At 38.4% G+C, this 21,873-nt stretch overlaps 2 protein-coding genes across 6 annotated transcripts in view; both read left to right on the top strand.

Annotated features, from left to right (window-relative positions):
- LOC306869969 (CCN family member 1-like) overlaps positions 1-21,873 on the top strand; it is a 1,026,947-nt gene that overhangs the window by 61,725 nt on the left and 943,349 nt on the right. The gene's annotated exons all lie outside the window — the stretch shown is intronic.
- Positions 1-21,873, top strand: part of camkk1a (calcium/calmodulin-dependent protein kinase kinase 1, alpha a) — an 83,501-nt gene that overhangs the window by 14,507 nt on the left and 47,121 nt on the right. For 2 of the 5 annotated variants that reach the window (XM_079416952.1, XM_079416948.1), the window contains exons 1-3: positions 8,471-8,662; positions 10,240-10,312; positions 14,215-14,268. The gene's annotated coding sequence lies outside the window, so the exon portion shown is untranslated. Of the gene's footprint in view, positions 1-8,470; positions 8,663-10,239; positions 10,313-14,214; positions 14,269-21,873 lie in introns of those variants that run through there. The other 3 variants (XM_079416950.1, XM_079416949.1, XM_079416951.1) reach the window with 2 other exon arrangements.

Below are 21,873 nucleotides of genomic sequence, written 5' to 3' on the forward strand. Positions count from 1 at the left end.
CTTCATTACAGAATAATCTTCAGTCTTTGTTTTTGAACTAAATTTAGAGGCGTTTTGAGCCTTTGCTGGTGTACTTGTAACAGCAGGAGCCTCCTCTACACTGATTGAATCATGGGTTTCAGGTTTCTCTGCTCAGACACGACTGATTGAGGCAGTGATCTACAGATTGTGGAACTGTTGTTTTTGTTGTTGTTGTGTTCAGTGACAGGTGAAGCAACGGAAGGAGCAGATGGCTCCTGCCCGTGTCCCATTCTTATTGCTCAGTGTGAAAATCTGTCATTAGATCATCTCCGGCCTGTAAAGTCTTTTGACTAGCCCTGTTGTAGCTGTCATATGATGGAGTCCAAAAGTCTGAGACCACATTGACAATTTTGTATACAGAATTTCAAAAATTTAACACAATTTTCTTTTTAAATGGAAGCAGTTTTTACTAGTGGTCTCAGACTTTTGAACCCCATAATTGGAATTTGAACAGCAGATCTATTTTTCTGTTTAGTCCTTCTTGCATTTTGTTTAGCTTTAGACTTGGAGGAAAACATGTTTGACCTTTCCTCTTTGTCTAAAAGGTTTCTAAAAGGCTTCACTTTGCTTCTTGAGTATTTTGTGTCAGAAAGCAAAGGTAGAGAAGGAACTCAATCCTCTCTGTGGGAGCTTCTTCTCGCTGCTAAATGAGATGGCCAGATGAAACGTCAAAACTTCATTACTTTAGTGCTCTGTGCTCAAAACTATTAGAGCGGGCAGCATTCAATGGCTTTCATATTAGTCTCCAGATTAAATCTACTAAAATAGCCTTGGTCGTCTCACTGTGTGTACACAGGCCAGGCTTCACTACAGGAGTTATGGAAAGGAATATGTTTTCACCGACCAATTAATCGCTTCTCTAGAGGACAGGGTTTGGAAATAAACAACCCCCAAAGCTCTCAATCTGGAGACTAATTCTTCCCTCAACAGATGGCAGGAGCTCGTAAACACATTTTGAGGGAAACTTTGAGCAAACCTTTGCATTGAGGAAAGCCGCAAACCTGTGATGCTGTTTGACATAGCATAGATGTGAGGAGTCGCAGGTGGTGGTTTTTCCATCTTGGAAAAGCTTAGTTTATTGACCACAATTATAATTGTGAATCTTTGGGTTGACAGTGAGTTGATTCAAAAGCAATTGTTGCAAATTCGGTTCAGTACATAATTTGAACAACAACTAGTATTTATTTAATATATATTTTAATGAACAGTCCATTGAATTATTAGCATTTTAAACCAATCATTGAGCAACACAAACAATTCATAAGAATGTTGCATATGAATTGGCAGGATTTGATATCAGTGCAGAGAGAAACCAAATGAACAGTTACGTCTTATTAAGAATGAAGGAAGAAGGATGACTTGTCAATTATAAACTCTCCATTTAGTTTTTTTTGTGCATGCATTATAAATGTCGTAAACTACGTGACTGTGAAGCACTGATCTGATTGTCTATGAAATTTTGAGGTGGTTACTGTGGGAATACTTAGTGACTCCAACCCACTTGAGTGTTAGAAGGAAGTTGGAGAGATCAAATACCCTTTATCTCACAATGACTTGAAAGCCATCAGTGACGCCTTCAGATGCGTCTGCAGGGAGGCAGAATGCAGTTAGAAGAGCAGAGAAAAACTATTTCCACTCTTTTTATATTCTGAGGAATAAGTATGAGTGAGTTGAATGCAGGTGGTTAGAAAATACAGCTGATGATAGAATCTGTAATTATTTACATCATCATCGATTGGTTGTGTATCAGGATGACACAATTTGACCATCATAGAAGTAGTTTAAGTCTGATTTCTCTTGAAGTGATCATAAACTCTTTTCTGCTTAATATAAAGAGTTTTGCAGTAGCATCAGGCAGAAACTTTCACAAAGCTTTTGAGAGTAAACTATTGAGTGTTTTATATCATTTTCAAGAGTGTCATTGTACGGTCATGAAAGTGTAGCACGCCCACTGCATAAATGGCTGCCCACTGCTCCGGGTGTGTGTTCACGGTGTGTGTGTGTGTGTGTTCACTGCTGTGTGTGTGCATGTTGGATGGGTTAAATGCAGAGCACGAATTCCGAGTATGGGTCACCATACTTGGCAGTATGTCACTTCACATATCCCTTTTTAAACTTTAGTGCAAAAAAAAAGTAACATTAGCATGGGATTTCAGCGTGCTGGAGCATTTTAGTTACATTGAAGTTAATATATAACACTCTAATAATGCTCTGATAATGACAGTCTCTTGCAGCTCACCGTTACCATAGCAACCCTGGACCACGCACCGTCTCCCCCAAACTGTCCACTACGATATTTGCTCTCACAAGTTAGTTGTAGCGATCATAAAGAAAATCATAAGCAAAGATAGATAGATATAACATGCATAAATACATTAATATAATCAATTGCAAGGAATAAACATACACATCCAACATACAGGTGCTGGTCATAAAATTAGAATATCATGAAAAAGTTGATTTATTTCAGTACTACCATTCAAAAAGTGAAACTTGTATATTAGATTCATTCATTACACACAGACTGATATATTTCAAATGTTTATTTCCTTTAATTTTGATGATTATAACTGACAACTAATGAAAGTCCCTAATTCAGTATCTCAGAAAATTTGAATATTGTGAAAATGTTCAATATTGAAGACCCCTGGTGCCACACTCTAATCAGCTAATTAACTCAAAACACCTGCAAAAGCCTTTAAATGGTCTCTCAGTCTAGTTCTGTAGGCTACACAATCATGGGGAAGACTGCTGACTTGACAGTTGTCCAAAAGACGACCATTGACACCTTGCACATGGAGGGCAAGACACAAAAGGTCATTGCTAAAGAGGCTGGCTGTTCACAGAGCTCTGTGTCCAAGCACATTAATAGAGAGGCGAAGGGAAGGACAAGATGTGGTAGAAAAAAGTGTACAAGCAATAGGGATAACCGCACCCTGCAGAGGATTGTGAAACAAAACCCATTCAAAAATGTGGGGGAGATTCACAAAGAGTGGACTGCAGCTGGAGTCAGTGCTTCAAGAACCACCACGCATAGACGTATGCAAGACATGGGTTTCGGCTGTCGCATTCCTTGTGTCAAGCCACTCTTGAACAAGAGACAGCGTCAGAAGCGTCTTGACTGGACTTCTGCTGAGTGGTCCAAAGTTATGTTCTCTGATGAAAGTAAATTTTGCATTTCCTTTGGAAATCAAGGTCCCAGAGTCTGGAGGAAGAGAGGAGAGGCACATAATCCACGTTGCTTGAGGTCCAGTGTAAAGTTTCCACAGTCATTGATGGTTCGGGGTGCCATGTCATCTGCTAGTGTTGGTCCATTGTGTTTTCTGAGGTCCAAGGTCAACGCAGCCATCTACCAGGAAGTTTTAGAGCACTTCATACTTCCTGCTGCTGACCAACTTTATGGAGATGCAGATTACATTTTCCAACAGGACTTGGCACCTGCACACACTGCCAAAGCTACCAGTACCTGGTTTAAGGACCATGGTATCCCTGTTCTTGATTGGCCAGCAAACTCGCCTGACCTTAACCCCATAGAAAACCTATGGGGTATTGTGAAGAGGAAGATGCAATACGCCAGACCCAACAAATCAGAAGAGCTGAAGGCCACTATCAGAGCAACATGGGCTCTCATAACACCTGAGCAGTGCCACAGACTGATCGACTCCATGCCACGCCGCATTGCTGCAGTAATCCAGGCCAAAGGAGCCCCAACTAAATATTGAGTGCTGTACATGCTCATACTTTTCATGTTCATACTTTTCAGTTGGCCAACATTTCTAAAAATAATTTTTTTTTGCATTGGTCTTAATTGATATTCTAATTTTCTGACATACTGAATTTGGGACTTTCATTAGTTGTTAGTTATAATCATCAAAATGAAAGGAAATAAACATTTGAAATATATCAGTCTGTGTGTAATGAATGAATCTAATATACAAGTTTCACTTTTTGAATGGTATTTCTGAAATAAATAAACTTTTTCATGATATTCAAATTTTATGACCAGCACCTGTATATACATATAAATACATATGATCAAACTTTCAGGGTGTCACAAAAGCGCTTCGAAGACTGACACTGAAGAGAAGAAATTGTTGAATAAAGTTATTTTTGTTTTCTTTGCGAACAAAAAGTATTCTCATAGCTTCATAAAATTAAGGTTGAACCATTGATGTCACATGGACTATTTTAATGATGTTTTTTCTGCCTTGAATATGTCTTTCGTCTCCTCTGAGAGAATATGTGCCGTTAATGCAGCGGCAGATGCCGAACACTTGTTCAGTTTTTACTTTCACTTTCTGTAGCTTGAATTGACTGGATTTGAAAACTTCTTCTCGGGCATTACACTCATGCAGTTTGCAAATTGTTTTGTGTGGTATGCACTGGCTCGCCTTCATGGTTTAAAACTGAAATATTTATAATTTTGCGACATGTTTGTCTTTATCACTGATTGAGAAATGATGGACAACGATTCACATTTCCCGTGATAATAACATTAATCTAAAGATCTCCCTCTTTTCGTTTTCTTTTTTGCTACAATAAAGCTTTAATAGTTAAAGTTCTGTTTGCATTTAGGGCAGTCGGTTCGTGGCTTTGCTTCAATTGTGCGAGAACCCCACGAGGGGCGACCTAAATTTCTGACATGTCAGAAATTCATCCGACCGTCCGATTGCCTGTGGGGAGAGGCTAATCGCTTCTCGTTTCCCCTGTACACTGCACGAACACTGCATGGCAAATGACGCATGACAAAGCTGAAATTCGGCCTGACTCAAAAAAGAGTCGCACGAGTCAGAATTCGGCTCAAAATCGGATGAAAATCGCACAGTGTATGCCCGGCCTTATGGATTTGAAATGACTTTTTTTTTTTTTTTTTTTGGGTGAACTATCCCTTTAATGTTCTGGGATAGCGAAAGGCATTTATTGACATGCAGCTCGCTCAGGTTCTAGAACTCATTTGAAAAACACGATAAATGTTGTCGATATGTAAAGCAGGTCCTGGCAAAATCTATTCTAATATGGTGTTTAGAAATTAGCCATTAAAACAGATTGCCTTCCCATCTGCATGGATTGGCCGGCTTTGGCAGGCATCTGGATCCTGAGAGAGAACACAAGACTGGATACACTTTTATCATGAAGCAGCGCTCTCTTTGCAGAAGTCGTTTTCTTATCGTGAAGATAATGTTTTGCCAGAAACTTAATTTTGTTTTCATATATTACATTTTGTTTTGCCTATTGAATTTAGTTTAGGAAAGTGAGCGAGTGCAACACAGTTCTTGAACTTAATTACATTGCAGCCAATTTAATTTGTGAAAGGAAAATTTACTTAATTAATTTGCATTGAGACTACATACATTTTCCTCGGCCATTACTGGATATATAGAAATCCGGATCCAGACTTACACCAGTGTAATTTATGTTATGTTAGCATAGTTTTCATTTTAACTTTAAGTTGTTTTCAGTAATGTGCTTTTACTATGTTTGTTTTTGTTTGATTATTTTTAGAATTCAAATTACATAGTTGCCATGGCATAATTTCAAATAATTTTTTTGTTCAAGTTATTCATCTAATATTTATAATTTTAAACATTTTATTATTTAGTTTTATTTAGACTGATTTTTTGTTAATTTAATCTAGTACTTTGTTATATTAGACCACAGTGAGTGAACATGTAACATCTTACCTGCATACATACAGTACAGCATTGAAATTCATTGCTAGATGTTTCTGCTTGGCCTTTTATTGCTGTGGAGTTGTTTTTAGTTTCTAGTGTTTGTTATCTCCTAATATGGCCAGCATCATGTTTGTCTTTTGGCATAATGACCTTTCGCCACACATAGTGTAACACAGGGAACTGTCATATCACCATAAAAACACTGTCTTTCTGTTATACTGCTGTCCAGTGAGGCCCCTAGAGGAGACAAAGGACATTAGATGAACTGTAGACAGTGTATGTGTTCAGACAGACTATATTACAGTACATTATATATGACTATATGCTTAATTATTGACAAAGCAATGCCATTTTATGTTAAGATAAGATCGTCTTACAGCCAGAGCTCATGCTATGCACTGTGAAACTAGTCAATAAAACAGCTCAGTGCTGTCCACATATTACTCCTGTGAGAAACAGTAATATACAGCATCATTAAAAGGACTTTGGTTGGATTTCCCAAATCCCTAAGGAAAATGTAAATACAGTAGGATGTTAGTGTTGCATTACCTTTAAAGCTTTTTTTCTTCATCGACATTGTCCTCACAGGACTCATAAATCTGGAAGATGAAATGTAAAGAGACCTGACTGTAGATTAACAATGCAATGATCCTTCCAAAAATCCATGAAAGTGAATGACATTCAGTCCTCGAAATGAATAACCTTCCTTTTAGTTATATAATGTGTGTTTTTTTGTTGTTCCAAAGCTGTGTGAGTTTCTTTTTCACGCAGATTTGACACACGGTGAGAATGAGTGTTCAACATGTGTCTATAGTAGCAAACCATGCAACATTTCAACCTATTCACACACTAAAACATTTCGAGACTCTGGGTTGATGTTAGAAAAGTGTTGATTCTTTTCTCCTTGAAATAGGTTGTGCTTTTGTACAGTAGTGTTGTATGACATCTGAGATAGATTTTCTTTAAATTAAATCAGAATTCTCAGAATTCCTTTCCAGTGAGTTTTATTTTATTGTCTATAACATTGTCTTCTCCCTGATTTTGCTTCTAGGAAAACCATTAAAAATGTCTTTTTTTTTTTTATCACCGTCAAAGCCATTACTCTGTGCACAGAGCTTGTAAACTCTCTCACTTTCACACACATTCAGTCAGTCCATGTCGAGCTGTTTTTCCTGCTCCTATCTTTTCAAGCCTCCAGTGCTCTTAATTGGATTTGCCCAGATGAAGGGTGACACAATTACACAGGCAATGGTAAATTTCACAACATGTATTTAGAGAAGCACATCAATTTCTTGCCATCAAACAAGATCTGCGGTTAAATGAAGTCTAGTTTTTGCATCCATATTAGTTATTTTCTATGAAGAAAGATAATATCCTATTTACATTTATGTATCCAAATGCCCAATTCACCTCAAGATTGTTAACATTAGTTAATGCATTAGGTATCGCAAACTAACAATTAATACAATTTTTACAGCATTTATTAATTTCGGTCAGTAGTAATTTCTAAATATATCTTTTACAGTTAATTTGTTCATGTATTATGTTCAATAAAACTGTTTGAAAGTTTGAAGACAGTAAGAAAGAAATTACTTTTATTCAGCAAGGACAAATCAAAACTGACAAGGAAGACGTTTACATTCAAATTTTCTTTTTTAACAAAATAAAGTATTTAAAAAAATAGTAAGAAGAAGAAATGTTTCTTGGGCAGCAAATCACTATATTAGAATGATTTCTGAAGGATCATCATGTGACACTGAATATAAATTATATTCAAATAGAAAACAGTTATTTTAAATTGAAATAATATTTCTCAGTAATGCTGTTTAACTGTATTTTTCAAATCCTTGGCAGTTTAAGAAACATCTTTCAAACTAATTATTTTTGAACGGTGTCGTACATTAATTAATTATGAACATTAACCTCAATTAATAAATACTGCAAAAAATGTTTGGATTATCTACGCATTTAACTACTATTAGCTAATTGAACCTTACACTGTATTGAAAAGTGTTACTGAAAACATTGTATGTAAAACCTGCTTCCACCCGTGACTAAACCTCACCCACCCACCCACACGATGATGGAAATGTGATTCAGCTGTTCTTGAGTGATAGCTGTCCAAACACAGGTCTCTCTTCGTCCACACTGTCAGGCTTTGAGACATCTAAATCCTTTGTGGTGCTCTGAGAGTGAATCTCCTCATTAAAATGTCCTTTTGTATGCGATACAGCAGCCCAACCAGCAGGAAGGACAATGCGCAGAAGACCCCGCTATTGTTCATCTTCTACATTTAACTTTTTCATTGTTTCTTTAAATGCCAGACCACAGAGAAGAACATAATAAATTCTCGTGTCTCAGTAAGTTATGCAAAGACATTACATTATAAGACTTTTAATGGTGCAGGAAGAGCCGTGTGTGTTTGTGTGTAAGAACTGTCCTCCTCCTCCTCCTCGCTGGCTGTTTTTAGAGGCACACACTGTGAGTTGTGTGAGGTCCAGTGTCTCTCAGGACAAGCATGAATTTGCAGCATTCATCATTTATGAATGATGATTACCATCAGCTAAATTTAGTGCTGTGTGTGTGTGTGTATGTTTTCAGTTGGGATGTCCCCAGATGGATGCAATCCCCCACAGCGTGGTTAATCTCAAATGTGTAGTCGTCAAGCACATCCTGTCAGCTGGTTCTGCAGGTCCATAATTTTTATTTGGTAATGGGAAAACACCAGAAGCTCCTCCCCTTATGCCCCTCCCACACTGCTTGCCCTGTCCCTGGACAGGCAGTGACCTGTGAAAGGGGACGCTGTGGAGGTCTTAGCGACGTCTTATGCAGTGCAGGGAGGGGAACGCCCTGGAAGTCTCATGGCATGAACGATGGGTTCCTATCCATCTGGGTCCCCTCCCTCACCGCCGTAGGACCGGATCATGTCTCCATCCACCATCCGACCCCTCAGCGAGCCCTCGGTCCGTGTGAGTAAATGAAATGAGGCATTCATACCTCTCTCTCTCCATCTGCTAATCCCAAATTCACTAGGTAGGGGTTAGTGGGGTTGATGAGGTTAGCTCAGGATTTGGCAGGGAATGTGCCTGCTGCTATTTTTGTTCTCAAACATGTCTCCGACTCATCTTTTTGCAGTCTGTAGAATAAGGATATTTCGTATGTCCGCTCTCGTTGAGAGTGAGTGGCTGTGGCTACAATAGCTTCCCTGAGACAAGATAATCTGCGTTATTCAATTAAAGTGACCCGGATTACAGACTGACGCACTCAAACCTGACACTGAGCACACACTCTCTCTTTTGGAAATGTGTGTTTTGGATACTACAGACATGCTGCATTTAGGTGTTGCGGGATTAGAAGTACAGTTTGAGATTTGACAGTGTGAACACAAACTATCCTAGAAATAGCCTACACCCTATTCAACTGGGTGAAAGTCTGTCACAGGGCTTTGGATAGTTTCTAGATGAAATAATTGGTTATATAGAACAAAATGATGTATGTATGCATACTGCATATTTGGCTTTTAGTTTTAAATGAATCCAGATCTCGATCTTGATTCCCAAGCGTGTAATCCAATTTTACCCCTGACCTCAACTGATATGCTTTCATTTAATTTATCACAGTTAATTAAAACTTTAATTACACTAATGTACCCAGCAACGAACATGTAAGCAACATTTGAGAAATATTCAGATTGTATTGCAAACGTTTTAATAAAGCAGAATATTATTACAATTTATAATAACTATTTATTGTTTTAATATATTTTAAAATGTAGCTTATTCCTGTGATGGCAAAGCTGAAATTTCAGCAGCCGTCACTCCAGCATTCAGTCACATGATCCTTCAGAAATCATTCTAATATGATGATTTTGTACTAAAGAGACACTTTTTTATCATTATCATTGAATATTTTTATTCAATAGAAAATAAAAAAACAGCATTAATTTGAAATAGAAATCTTTTGTAACAATGTATAAGCCTTTACTGCTGCTTTAGTGCTAGTGACTGTAAAAACAGAAAATTGACATGCATTTGGTGCTTGAAGACAATGTTTTTTTTTTGAGAAAGAAAAGGTGACTTTATTGAGTAAGAAAGAAGTGATGTTTTGCTGTGTGTCAGCTGTTTTCAGATTCCATAATGAACTCTTGTGACAGATTCTCTTGATGTCTAATGCCTTTAAAACTATTTGGAATCCTTAAGCATTTAAAATTAGTCTTTGAGGAGGTAAGATGAGATTATATGCAGAGATAAAGAGGAGGATTGCATGCTTGTAGAATGACTGCATGGTGGAGATTGAATGTCCCCTGCTTCCTGCCCCCATGTGAACCACACTCACATTAGCACAAGAGTGTGTGTGTGTGTGTGTGTGTGTTTACAGTCTGAAATGGATCCTTCTTAAAGGCTTAATGGCTGCAATATAAAGCTGTTGTTGATTGTAAAGTAGATGCCGAGACCGCTTTGTATGATTTTCCTATCACATATCTTCATTTTCTTGTCAGGTTTTAAAAATTGACCTTTAAAATGTAATTTGTTTTCTTCTCTGGCAGTGACAATCAACTTGACGGCATCTAAAAAAAAATGCTGTGCGGTTGAGGCAAGACGCAACACAAAAACAGGGAGGTAGGCACTATTAAACCTCAGAAAAATCAACTGCAAAAATGTATTGGTGTGATTGTTGCTCAGTCTTAGGCTTTTACTCAATATGGAAATAAAAAATATATCAACATTTTATATTATCTACTCATCTGCCACAGTGATGTACAATAATGTATTTGAGCTTGTCTTCTAATTTCTAATTACATGAAATTACTTAATTTCACTCTAATATCACCGAAAGGTCCTTGTACTTCTTAGAAAAAAGTTACACACATGAACTGAAACCGAATGAGCTGCAGCAGATTTTTAGTTCCCAGCATTCTTTGCATTAGATTATATAAAGAGAATAATGTTGAAATTAAGTGTTATTTTGTGTATAGGGAGAGATGTTTAATGTTATGATGGGATTTATAGGGTTTTCTGTTATGTTGCAGTTTTGATGGGCTCTAAAGTTTATAGTTATATAGTACGAGTTAACATGTTTAACCGATCAAATTTATGAGTTGGCTTAGCCGATAATTCAGTTTTATTGCAATTACCATGCTTGTGTAGTGTAAAATGTAATTTTAAAGTTCTTAATCTTTAGTAGAAGTAACTTGAAAAAAATGTGCCGCTGAGTTCTGCTAACTTATTAGAGTTTACAGTGCAACAGCTATTAATATGCATGTGATTAATTGTGATGAATATCATGTAAATCATTTGATGAAACATTTTAAATGATTTACTGCCTTGGTTTATTGATTCACTGTCAGTGTTTTTCTCTCTGTTGTCATCAACTTCCTGTTGTCACTCCAGCCTGTTCCTCCTTCATCTCTGTCCTCATATTGTGTCCGTTCTTAGCGTGGGATTACTAGTGTTTAATGAATCAGTCTGATCACACCATATCAGCAGTGAGGATTAGTCTCTGCTGTCCATTACTGTATGAATTAAGCTCTCCCTCAGTCACTGTATACTTGCCCAATATGTAGATCATGAGTCTACCATTATACTAGATTAACCAGACTACAATGTTACATACATTAAACTTTCTTATTAGTGTAGCTACTTTATACATGTTATAGTAAAATTCAGCGTATGCATGTAGCTAGGGTTTGCCAGTAGGCTGTGAATGCTATATACATTGGTAGATTTCAGCATGCACACACATCAGTGCTAGTTAAAGCTGTTAGGTCTGGCCAATCGGCCATAAGCAGTAGTGCAGTCTGTGGGTCAGTGCACATGCCTGAGGGCTTCAGACATTAAAGTTGTTAGCTGGATGAATTTCACATAGCGTGTCTTGTAAATCTAGAAAATTCAGCCTCAGCTTTAATGATGTGTTGCTGACGAGTTTGCCATGTTTGCAAGTATCAGAGTAAATGACATATGCTTTTCCCATGCAGTCATTAGTGCTTGTTCACCCAGATCTGCCTATTTTTTTTATTTATTATTTAGCCATAATTCATAAAAACAGTTCTGAATATTCTTGCCAATATTGAAATGCTTATAAATATGTTCATATTATGATCAATGGCCTCTTGAAGGGTTGCTTCTTTGCTGTAAAATACTCCTATCTGTTAAGTTAGCACTGATGATGGTAAAAGTTATATTTATCTACAAATATACATAATTAGATATCAGTCAACAATAAAATTCCTTATATAAGACACTTCTTTCTCAGACAGGTCATAGATGTACTTGCACAGTATTTACAATCAAAATAAATTGTATATTATTGTAATAGTTCTGACAAAATGAATCATTCGATTCCTTTTGTTTTATTTATACATTCTAACAATGCTAAAACAATCATATACAGTATCTCCTGTTCATGTAGGTTGATGATATAAGCATGCACGACTGTGTGTAATCCATAAAAGGTATTGTTGTCATTTATAAGAGCCCATTAAATACACATTTCATGTTCCATGGGGCCCTTTAAGTAGATGGATAGCAGAAAGGCCTTGCACCATTTGCTGAGGGGACGCTGCAGTCTTAAAGGACTGTAATGTGTTATAAATGTGTCTAAATTAGTATCTGGATTCAGATTGTCTCTAAGTGGTTGCCTTTGTTGTACCTGTCTAATATCCAGTAGGGCATCTCTCTTTATGTCTCTCTCTGTTGTATAGCTGAAATATTCAATTCTTTCTTTCATCTTCTTCAGGGCATACAATTGACGTTTCTCTCAGAGAATAGTCTTCGTTTGGCCGTTCATCCTCTCACGCTGGCATTCTCTGACAGCCTCTGAAATCCCCATCCCACTTGAGTCTGTTGGCAGCTCTGTTTTGTTTCCATGCTGACTTGAATAGGTTTTAATGGTGCTGCTTAATGTTTGAAATTAAGACTTGTGGCTTAAGACAGCAAACCAGACCCAAAATCCCTGTGACATGTGCCGTATCCAACATTTGCTCTGAAATCCAGGCCTAGTCGACATAAGCCGGGCTTTTCGGAGCTCTCTGCAGTCCAAAGACCCAAACATCTCTTCTGGAGAAGACAGACAAGTTGCTTTGGCTGGTGCTCTTGCATGTGGGCTTGACTTTTTCATAAGTGGCCTTTTTGTCCACATCATACTTCTGAAAAGAGGGCAGACAGGATTCCTGCTGGAAAAGAGGGTGGTATTTCTTTTGAGTTTGTCTGCTGCTCTCTTCTGTTCACAAAGCTTAGAAATTTCCCGTTAACCATCTGTCCCAAGTTCTGCCTGTAATAATTGTAATTCGTAAAACTGGGTTAGAACGAGCGTTGGCTTATGTTTTGTGTGCTATATCACTCTCACACTCTCCAGAAACACACAGAAAATTCACTGAACAGTTGTGACACTTGTCCATTTGATATTTGTGCAGAAAAAGATTTTTTTAATGGTTTTGAAATGTCTTTTATGCTCAGCAAGACTGCATTTGTTTAAAAAAATACAGTACATTTCTAATAACTTTGTTCTATTTGAATATATTTTTAAAATATTAATTTTCAGCAGCCATTACTTCAGTCGTAAGTGTTACATGATCCAGCAGAAATTATTCTAATATGCTGATCACTGTTGAAAACAGTTTAATATGTTGATGGAAAGTGTAATGCATAACTAATATTTTTTTTCAGGAAGTACAAAAGACCAGCATTTATTTGAACATATATATATATATATATATTTTTTTTTTTTTTTTTTTTGTAACATTATAAATGTCTTTACTGTCACTTTTGATCCATTTACTTTATTCAGCACCCTTGCTGAATAAACATATTAATTTATTTTAAAATATATTTCTGACCACAAATTTACTTACTTTTCAACAAAAAACACAACTCCTGTAGGTTTATTATATTGTACACATTAACAGTGTCAACACTGAAACAGGAAGACGGCTTCAAAGTTTTTGGATTAAATTTTGATATCATGATTGATATATTTTTTTTTTTTTAAGAATTTTTCATACTTTCATACTAAATTTTCTCTAAATCTAAACATAGTTTAATCAAACTTGAAAAATTCATAATCTAAATAAACAAAATGAGTCACTGTAGATATTGTCTTATGCACAAAACTCAGCGCTGTTTTCTAGGTGTAATCAATATAGCAGAAACAAGGTGGTAAATTAAATTTCATTTAAAAGTTATGTGTACTTTTTCTAGTGAACATGGGAGCAGTAATTCATAAAACTCTACAATTCAGTGCACTTTTTTCGTTTTAAAGAGCTGATTTATCTTATGTTTTAAATGCTAAATCGCCTATAGATCACCTTTATAATATTGTAACATAATTTATTTGCCAATACCTTCAGTTTATTTGTATGTCTTCCCAGCTTTACTAACAGATATGTACTTTAATGAGGATGTAAAGGTCATGTTTCAGGATGGGTACACAATATTTATTTTGAATAACGGGTTTCGGAGTGTATACTCTTTGTGTTGACTTTTACTCATACTAGGTTAACAGAGTTTTTTTATATCACTCACAGATCCCTTTCTGTGGAGAGACTAGTGGAAGAAACATCCAATGCTGCAAAACTGAAGTGAGTATGTCCTACTTCATCTACAGTACGTACTCAATAAGATCCACTTTATTATCATTGTCTTAGTGTTACAATTATTTTTGACAGATCCTTTTAAAATAACACCCTTTACACCTGATTACATCAAGACGTTTGTAGACTGGTCCAAATGGGCAGCTTCTACCTCAAGCACCAGCATATTAAACCCTCCAACTGTAATCTGTCTAGTTGTTCCTCCATGAGTGAAATCCCATTTGTATTCGTCTGCCTGTACATTGGCCATGTCCTCAATCACTGTACGCTCCGGCAGTTTAAAGCCTGTCAATATTCATCTCATCAGCGCTCCCACTCTCTCTCAGCGCTTACTAGCCTCTTAAATGGAAAATAATGGTTGTTTATAGACTCTTCAGATGTTAAAACTATTCTCTAAACAGTGTACAGATGTACAGTAGAAGAGATTAAGTTTTGTCACTTAATTTTTAGTAAACAGGAGTCTTAGCTGGGTCTCTGACTGGTTAAACCACTACCAGACATTGCTACCAGCAAAATAAGTGTTGATTTTAGCCTTGATTTTATCCAAAAAGTGCTTGGGTGGGTGTGTGTGTTTTAGATTGGTGATTGTCAACTGGTTTCATAACCATCAGACAATCGACAGTTTTGTAAATGTATAAACAAAAGTGGAAGTGTGATGTACAACCTATATGGTTTTATCTATCTGGACATTGGTCTTATCCCATCGGATACCCATCGGATACCCATTTTCCACAAGGTGGTGTGATACTTTAGGGTCTTCATGAAATGTCTGTAACATATACTTTGGTTATAATTCCTCAATGGTCTTGTAAAACAACAAAATCTTGTCAAAAGAAGCTCTGTTCACACAATCAGACAGCCCATAACAAACTAGCTGTGCTTTCTTTTCAGGTTTTTGGAGCTGGCAGACATGCCAGAAACCTAACTAAATGCAAAGAAAAAAAAAGTGAAAATTTCATCTGATGTCCCCTTTAACATTGTTTTTTTTCTGCTTTTCGTGACTTAATAATAACACCCACTAGTTGTAGAGTGTAGAACATTTATGGTGACACACCATTCATTATTTTCTATTTCAATGCACATCTTTCTCCCTGTGTTTAGTCAAGCGATAGTTTGCTGTTTATCTTGTCTAATAGCACACGGTTCCCGCTCTAGATCACCACCCACTGACTGATACAGCGCTAGAACCGTTTGGGCGCTGTTCCCTCACAGTTTGCATCAAAGCTTTGGTGTTGAATTGAAGTGAGAGGAGGCAGAACGTGGGCATGGAGCATTGCAGTCGTTCACCTCTCCTCCTCCTGTTTCCCTCTTCACATATCCTTCACTCTGCTCTGTGTGTTTCTCCTCATCCGGAGGGACTCGCTTTAACAGCCGCATAAATGCACACTGCTTCTACAAGGACGCCTGCTAGAGCTCAGCTCTGCTAGTGCAGGAAGAAAGCATGCGTGTGTGTGTGTGTGTGTGCACTAAAGTCTGCTCACTGCATACAGATGTCTTGGATTGAAATGGATGTCTAGCACCTGGGAGAACAACTGAAGCGTCTGTGAATGCAAACTCGCACTCACACATGGAAAAACATGGTGTGAGTTATATTGTCTTTAGCAGGAGCTGACAGGCCTATCTGGATGAGTTTAGAAAGTCAGCTGAACTTGCTAGCCAAATGCGCCAACCTACCTCAGACAGAATGGGGAGGAGATTGGGTGAAATTGCAATGCTTAATATGATGGGCCAGCATAAGAAGTATTTAGCGTCATTTGAGCTAAAGAAGCTAAATGCATTATTTTGTTTTGTACATACAGGTTTTGTAAAAAGGTTTGATGTTAGCATGTTTGACGATAGCAAGTTCAGTTTGTTGAGCGATGTAGCAGGTGAATAAGCATGATAATAGCAAATAATGGGTAAATAGTTTTTAGATTGAACTTTAGATTTGCTTCATCTGCCATGTTGGATTTATTCGTTCAGAGCTTGCTACAAAGCTTTCTGGTTTATCCTTTTCAACAATGGATAAGTGTGATGCTGCCTTAGAATTTGGCCAAAATTTTGTGTCTTAGGAGATTGCATAATTAAAGGGATAGTTCACCCAAAAATGAAAATTCTGTCATCACCCTCATGTCGTTCCAAACGACAGTGTGGTATTGTTGTGAACGAGTGTCAAAGACTGAAATTGTTGAATGAAGTTATTTTTGTTTTCTTTGCGCACAAAAAGTATTCTCAAAGCTTCCTAAAATTAAGGTGAACCACGGATGTCACATGGACTATTTTAATGAACCTTTCTGGGCCTTGAACGTGGTTGTTGCATGGCTGTCTATGGAGGGTCAGAAAGTTCTCGGATTTCATCAAAAATATCTTAATTTGTGTTCTGAAGATGAACAAAGGTCTTACAGATTTGGAACGACATGAGGGTGAGATTTTTTCTTTTGGTGAACTATCCCTTTAAAATGGCAAATTAAAATAGCTAGAATATGAGCACGTTTAAACGTTTAAACGCTTTCATTATAGCGCACTTTTCTAAGTTAGCCAAAATAATTATATTTAGATTTGCCCTCCTATGTAAACATTAACATAGAACTCTTTTAAGCTGCAATTATAATGAGGACAAAACACAAAAAAGAAAATATAGCTGCAAGCAGCGATGACGGGCCCAAGCCGTCAGTGCAACCGCCACCCCAGTGGCATCAGGAAAACGGTGCACAGCGAGCACACGCATTACAGTAACCCTCTGGCAGTTTGGATTTGAGGGATTAACCCTCTGGGCCCTGAGGGTGTTTTGGGGGCCTGGAGAACTTTCGACATGCCCAGACATTTGTGCTTTTTTCAGTTGCTTATAAAAATATAAATGGCTAAAGTCTAATAACACTGTAAACAGCACAAACTGGGCTACAATGTTATGTTAGCAGCATTTGTGTACATGATTGTGTTTTTGAGAAAACAACGTTTATGCGTGGTTAGTGAAAAAGTAAAATTTTGAAGTCACTGAAATAAGACCATAAAACACATACAGAACAATTGTTTACAAGACTTTTGAGAACCAGATCTTGTAGGCTAGAATATTTACTTCACAATTATGTGAAAATCATTCAGCTTACTCATTCACAGAAAACAATATATTGATTTAAATGTTTAAAGACATGTTTTGTGATCTAAAGCCAAAATGCGAGGGAGTGGTAATGGGCTTGAATATTAAGTGGTTCTCACCTGAGAGACAAAGGGCCCTCCCCTAAAGCTGCTAATGGCCCATCAGTGTGACTGAGACTGAGGCAGGTAAGACAGAGAGTGTGAGGAGACTGAAAAAATTGGGTTTTTAAATTATTTGTATTTTATTTACACAGTATAATCAAAACATACATAATGAGGGTCAAAGACACATTATTGTGCACACTGATCTAACCACAGAGATGTGAACAGACTTTGACTCGTCCCTGCAACAGATTCTGTTCAACAAGTGAAACAGATAAATCATACCTGATATTCACGTGTTATTTAAGTGATTCTGCTACTTTCCATGGATTCAAGAAGAAACTGTTGAACTTCTGATGTTGGTGCAGCGCTCTCAGAGGAAAACAGTTGGAAGAGACTGAAAGTCAGCAGGATCTGTGGTGCAGGTGTCTGATTCAATAAAATACAAACAACCAAAAAAAGAGAAAAAACATTTGTGAGCATGTTTATATCAGGAGCATCTATATATATATATATATATATATATATATATATATATATATTTATATAGGTTTTGTAGTCATAGACTCATTCATGCTTTGTATTATCGTTAAAAAAAAGAGACATTTATTTTTGAGAAACTAATTATTGTTTAGCATGCAATACTCTATTTTTGAACAGAGTAGGCTATTAATCATAAACATGTTCTAAACATACTTAGACTCGTAGCATTCATCATGTTACAGTGTACTCTCATATTACTTTTATTGTTTTATAAAGAGCATGAAAACATCATCGCACCGTAAGAAATTTAAATACAATGAATTGCCCATCATATTCACAATGTTTTACTGGATTTCAAACATGTTAGTCAGGAATTATAGTTTGGGGAAAACCCAACTATGATTTTGTAGTTATATAGCCATCCTGAACATCATGTATTATTTTATAGTATAGAAGATATAATTCTGCAGTCATAGACTCACTCATGCTTTATACTATAAAAAGGATGAACTTTGCACTATAAAAAATATATTTTATATCTGAGAACTAATTGTTATCGTTTAGCACGCTATTAAAATATATTTTTGAACAGATATTATTATTAATAATAAACATGGTCTAAACATTCTTAGATGCGTAGCATTTATCGTGTTGTAATTTGGGAACAACTCATCTAGTAATGTGTTCAAGTTTATGTCACAATAACACGTTAACTAATGCAAAACATAAACATTACTTACTTATTCATCAAACTCTTGAGGAAATCCAGCCTTTACTCAGCGCGTCTTCTTCCAGAAAGTAGCAGCGATGAACTCGTCACTGACGCTTTGTTTATGTTCCGCGCGCGCGTCACGTGGTTATTTGCATGTGAACGCGAGGGGGCGGGATCTCATTAAAAATAATGAGTTAGACGGGACAGACTGAACATCGTGTTGGTTTCATACGGATTACTTCATCACAGAATATTTGTTTTCGATATGACTTACTTCATTTGAAAGTGGACACTTCAGGCTTTCTATAGAGATAACTCTCATGTCTGTGTGTTGAGTATTCGCTGAGTTACACTTCATTTTATTGACGCATTTCTGAAAACAGATCGCGGAGACGGAGAAGACAGAGAGCGCACGCTGTTTGTTTTCTTTATTCTTCAAAAGCACAACGTTTAGTTGTTATTATGAGTGTATACAAATAAAAGAAGACCCCTTACAGATTCGAATGGTGTATTGCTCTTATCTGAACGATCAAAAATGGCAGAGTAATTCAAGCTCATTTCTGCCTTATCAGGAAAATCTGCCCCAAAACGCGTATTCGCGTTTGTCGGGCTCAGAGGGTTAAGCAATGAAAGAGTTAATCCAAACCATCAAGACTGTGAAACATACACACACAACAGCTTTACATTTGCCAATTTCTTTCCTGTTTTAATAAACTTTTTAAGCAATGACAGGTACTGTCATTATACTATTATACTTGTAATGAGGAGTCAGAAGCGGTCAGATCGATTTGCAGTGTTTATTAAGATCAAAGTCAACAGCAGGCAGTGGTCGATCAATAGCGTCAGGAATATCACAGAAAACCAGAATCATAAGCGTTACCAGGCTGGGGTCAGGGCAGGCAGCATGCTGGGAACAGGTCAGAGACAGATCAAACAACAAAGGGGCAGGCGGCAGTGAATCACAAGAGTCAAGGCAGTCCAGGATCATGCACAGAATAAACAATCAGGGTAAACGCTCAGAAATGTCAGACGGGGCTAAACGAGACTTCGCAATGGGGTGAAGTGAGAGTGTGGCTTAAGTAGCTGGGGTAATGAGAAACACCTGGCGGTAATCAGTCCTAGGCACGTGGACCCTGCCTCGGCGTCGTGAATCTAGGATCTCTCGCACCTGATAGGCTTCCTTACTGTCCACGACTATGGGAGGGGTACTCTCTGCGGCGGCCTCGTCCTGGTCCCTCTCTCCTCTCGAACCAGGAGAAAGGATAGGAACACTTGACAGTGATATCGTTAAGTGCTCGATAATCAATGCAAGGCCTCGTCACTTCTTGATGAAGAAAAACCCTGCTGACACTGGAGACTTGGATGGTACAATGAAGCCCTTGCGCAACTCCTCCTCGATGTATTGTTTCATAGTCTCTGACTCTGGTTGTGAGAGAGGGAAGATTCTGCCTCTGGAGGGCGTCGATCCTGGGATGAGGTCTATGGCAGTCACTAGTTTGGTATGAAGGGAGTTTGGAAGCTTTGGCTTTACTGAAGGCCTCAGACAAGTCCTGGTATTCACTGGGTAGTTCAGGAAGATCTTTGAGCTCGGGTCTCATTTCCGTGGGAAGATTGGTGGGTTTGTAGCTGGAGGTTAAACAGTGGTGTTGACAGAACTCTGATCATTGGAGAATTTGATGTGGAGACCATGAAATATGGGGATTGTTTTTCTCCAGCCACGGTAAGCCCAGGATGATAGGATTCTGAGGAGATTCAATGGCGAACAATCTAATGGATTCGGTGTGTAAAACTCACCGGTTTGAAGTCGTAATTCGGGAGTCAGGTATTTGACCCTCCCAGAGCCCAACGGTCGTCCGTCTAGCGCTGCCACTGCCACCTGGGAGTCACATGAAATGAGGGAGGTTATAAGATTTGGCAAATGTAATATCAATGAAATTCCCCGCTGCCCCAGAATCGATCATGGCTTTAGTCTCGATTCCTCCCTCGTCACTATTAATAGTGATGGGAATTTCAAAAGAGGTACAATGATTGTAGTCAGCGCTCACCGAAGTGGGATCTCGCCGGGAGGGGCGAGCAGAACAGGCAGCCCTCATGTGTCCCGATTCCCCGCAGTACAGACTCAGATGTTGGCGAATGAGTCTCTCTCTCCTCCGCGGAGAGACGGGTTACACCGACCTGCATGGGCTCTGGGAGATTCTGTGTGACAGGCAGAAGTAGAGCTGGACGACGAGCATGTCGTGAACGCATCAAATTGTCAGTGCGGATGGTCAGTTCCATAAATTGTTCTAAGGTTTTCCCTTCATCGCGGCATGCCAGCTCAGACTGAAGCTCCTCATTACGTCCTCTTTGGTAGCGCAGTTTAAGGGGGTCATTCTCCCAGCCGGTCTGAGCAGCAAGGGTACAGAAGGTGAGGGTATAATCTGCCGCGGTGCTGTTGCCCTGGCGCAGAGCGATCAGCTCCTCTCCTACCTCCTTTCCACTGGCCGAGTGCTCGAAAACCTTGTGGAACTGACGAAGGAAGGTGTTATAGGAAGGAAATGACAAGCAGTTTCCCTCCCACATTGCTGTAGCCCACTCCAACGCTCTGCCGGTGAGTAGGGAGCAGATAAACAAGATTTGGCAGTCATCCGTGGGGAAAGTGAGAGGTTGTTGATTGATATAGAGGTAACACTGCATTAGAAAACCCTTACATCTTTCCGGGGATCCATCATATTTGTTGGGAAGCAAAAGTCATGGGTTTTGCAGAGTTGGAGTCGTTATGGGAGTGGTTGGCACCGGCGTGGGTGCGGGTGGCGTGGGGTTTGATGGCGGACTCACCACGTGGAGATTTTGCAGCGTCCTTACTAACTCCTCGGTAAGTGTGGTGAGCTTCTGAAGCTGTTGATGATGCGCGGCTAGCATCGAAGCTTGGGCTGATACCTCTGAGGAGAGCTGATTTAACACTGCTGGGTCCTGGTATGGCGAAGTCTTCTGTAATGAGGAGTCAGAAGCGGTCGGATCCATTTGCAGTGTTTATTAAGATCAAAGTCAACAGCAGGCAGTGGTCGATCAACAGCGTCAGGAATATCATAGAAAACCAGAATCATAAGAGTTACCAGGCTGGGGTCAGGGCAGGCAGCAGGCTGGGAACAGGTCAGAGACAGATCAAACAACAAAGGGGCAGGTGGCAGAGAATCACAAGGGTAAAGGCAGTCCAGGATCATACACAGAATAAACAATCA

Source organism: Barbus barbus (assembly GCF_936440315.1).
Source record: "Barbus barbus genome assembly, chromosome: 5".
Taxonomy (NCBI): domain Eukaryota; kingdom Metazoa; phylum Chordata; class Actinopteri; order Cypriniformes; family Cyprinidae; genus Barbus; species Barbus barbus.